The sequence below is a fragment of the Phoca vitulina genome, unplaced genomic scaffold (genome assembly GCF_004348235.1).
Source record: "Phoca vitulina isolate PV1807 unplaced genomic scaffold, GSC_HSeal_1.0 scaffold14, whole genome shotgun sequence".
Classification (NCBI taxonomy): Eukaryota; Metazoa; Chordata; class Mammalia; order Carnivora; family Phocidae; genus Phoca; species Phoca vitulina.
In genome coordinates, this window is record NW_022589717.1 from 38,064,752 (window position 1) to 38,068,232 (window position 3,481).

The following is a 3,481-nucleotide window of genomic DNA, read 5'->3' on the forward strand; positions in this document are numbered from 1 at the left end:
TGATCCTGCAGGAATGTATCAACTTTATTGTTCTTTAAAAGGAAACACATTTTGATCTTCCTGATCTCAATTATATATATATTTTTTCCATTTCAATAATTTCTGCTCATTATTTTATTTTAACTTTTGCTTTGAATTTCTTTTGTTGTTTCTTTTCTGGACTCTTGATATGGATTAGTTCATTAATTTTCAGCCTTTCTTTTCTCTGGTATTTATACTAAGACTCTAGTACTTATACTAAAAGAGCTAATTACTGCTTCAGATGTATCTCACAAATTCGGATATGCAGTATTTTGTTATTTTTTCAGCCCCAAGTATTTTCTAATATCCGTTATGATTTCTTCTTTAACATATGACTTATTTGGAAGTATAATTCTTAATTTCTAAATATATGGGAATTGTCTAGCTATCTTCTTGTTGATTTCTAGTTTAATTGCATGGTGGTTAGAGAGCACATTCTGTAGGATTTCAATCCTTTCTAATTTGTCTAGACCTGCTTTCTGGCCCAATATATGATCATTTTGGTAACTATTTAATATATGTTTGAAAATATATGTGTTCTTACAAACACTGGAAGCAGTATTCTGAACAGATCCATTAGTTCAAATTATGTTGTGGTCAAGTCTTTCAAATCATTGTTAGTATTTTATCAGCTTGTTCAATTAATTGTTGAAGAAAGGTAATTTCCTAACAGGGCAATTTGTTTTTCTACTACTCCTTGAAATTTTATCAGGTTTTCCATTATATATTTGGGGCTATGGTACTAAGTAAATACAAATTTAAAATAGAAACTTTTTATCATTGAGAAGTAACCTCTAACTACTTTTTTCTATTTTGTATAACATTCATATATTTATACCAGCATTCTTTCAGTTAGTATTTGCTTAGCATGTCTTTCCATTTTTTATTTTTAATTGTTCTGTTTCCTTATATTTTAGATGTATCTCTCAAAAACAGGACACAGTTGTATGTTTTAAATCCAACACGAAATATTTATTTTTTAATTGGGAGCAGTTAGTACATAATTATTGTTATATGGATTTAAATCTACCACCATATTTTTGTTTTCTACTTTTCCTATCGTCTTGTTTCTTTTTTCCCTTATTTCCTTGCTTTGAGTTGTCTGAGTATTTTTTTAATCATTCCATTTATTTTCTCTACTTGTTTCTATCCTATTCAAAGTTACATATCCTGTTTCTATTGTTTTAGTGGTTGTCCTAGAAATTGTACAAGTGTTCTTATTGTATCAATATCTAGTACTAATCATTACTTAACCCCTACATACATACACACACACACACTCACACACATCTCTCAGAGTATTTGTTAAAGCACAGGAAATTTTCTCTAAAGATGTCTCTGAACTGTCCACAGGGGTTATTGAGTCATGGGGGCATTGTATTGGAAGGAAGGGGGGGGGGAGATTCATTCTGCTTATCAGAGTGGTGTATATCACATTAAATCATGACCAAATGTTAGTCATCATTGTTACTTGTAGGCTTTCTTTGTATAACTCACTTTTGCATTTGCTGCAGAATATTTTGAGCATGATGTCTTGCTCATAGTCAATATTATTTAGGGATTGAGTCTGAATGGGGAAAAATTAAGTCTTTTATTTTCAAAACCCGAATTAAAATGAAAAAAATAATCTCAGGATAATATGGTTTGTTGAGTTGTTGGCAGTTTGAAATTTAGGAATGGGGTAGGGCAGGTATAGATTTTGTGATTAGTAAAACAATTAGCAACAGCTGTAACAGCCAGAATAAGAATTGAATGCTCACTGGATTGGCAGTAACATAGCCCTCAGGAAGCTGACTGGCACTGGGCTGGACTCGGGGAATGGGGTAGGGAGGGTACAATTTGTATCATAAGAAATGGTGCGAGCATAGAAGTAAAGTGAAATGTTTTGGATTAATTGAAGTCCTCAGTAGACTAATGTTTCCATAGCATATATTGTAAGGGTGACCTTCATAGTGTAGATTCACATAGAATGCACTTTCACACACTTAAAAACCGTATGAAAATGCCTTGCCCCTAGATTCATGGATCTTCTGGTCACAAATTCTTGGTTACAATTTCATCTATTTTTTTGAATGGATATATTTGTTGATTAAATACATGTACCTGCACATGCCTATCCAGACACACCCAACTTCACCCTGCCTGTGGCTTCTTCCCATACCTACTTTTCTCTTTTCGTTCAAGTGACAAGATTCTCTCCTTGACCACACTCTACTCAGGCTTCCCAAACTCTTTTTCATCTAGGCCTAGAATTTTGGATTTCCCGTTCTTCTCTGCAGGGTTCATTTTTAGCAAGAAAGTCAGTCTAGCTAGAGTCCCCCCATCCTCTACATCTGGTCAAGCTTGATATCTTTATCTAATCAGTTTCCTGATCCTCCACCATCTTCCTGGTGATGTCTGATCACAGTGGACTGACTATTGCAAGAATCTTGTTAGGTTGGTTTAGCCAGAATGCCCCCTTACTCCTGACGTTTCCTCTTGGTAATTTTCCATCCATCACCCCTCACCCTGCTCCTTGGCTATAAATTCCCACCCGCCCGATCTGTATCCCCCACTGCAAGACGCGGTAGCAGTGATCCTTATACACATGGCACACACACCCCCCCTGAATAAAGTCTGCCTTACCATCCTTTAACAAGCCTCTTGAATAATTTTTTTTAGTATCAGTCTCTGCTCAACTCTCATTTTCAAGAGGATCTCAGAGACAACCACTTGTAAAACAACTTTCCTGCCTCTGCCACCATCTTTATTTTCTTCAGAGTAATTATACTATTTGAAATAATAATAATAATAATTTTATTTATTTACTTAATTATTTATTCACTAACACTCGGAGTATCCCCAAAGCCTGGCACACAGTAGACAATCACATATTTGTTGAACGCATATACGGTCTGTGGAATCCTAACAAATACAGGTAAAACACAGACTCTTACACATTGCGAGAAGAAAACAAAAAAACTAGGTTGGAAGGGCCTTGGATCTGTAGAAGGGCCCTTAATGGGTGAAGAAACTGAGACTCAGTTAGGGGAAAGCCTTGCTCAAGGTAACCGAGGTGAGCAGAGGGCCTTTTGCCATACTAGGACGGGGGCCATGTCCTAACAGTCTAACGGGGAGGGGGCCAGCCTCTGCGAGGCAACAACCTCCAGCCTCGTCGGAAGATGCTGTTCAGCTGGGGGCTGCGCCCCAGGGCAGATGATGCAGGAGATCAACGCCCGGGCCTGGGACACCACTAGCCAGGAGCGTCTAGCATCGGCAAGCCCAGCTCAAAGGCTAGGCCTCACACTGCGCGCTGGGCCAAGTTCACCCTCCCGTCCCAGGCTCCCTCCCACCGTTTTTGGCAAGCCGGCCAGAAGGCTGCCTGCCGGCTGGTCCGGGGCTGAAAAGTCTAATACGGGATAAGAAGACAGGGTCTTGGTTCCCGGGGACGTTTTAGAGGCACGTACTTGCCCCTCCCTTT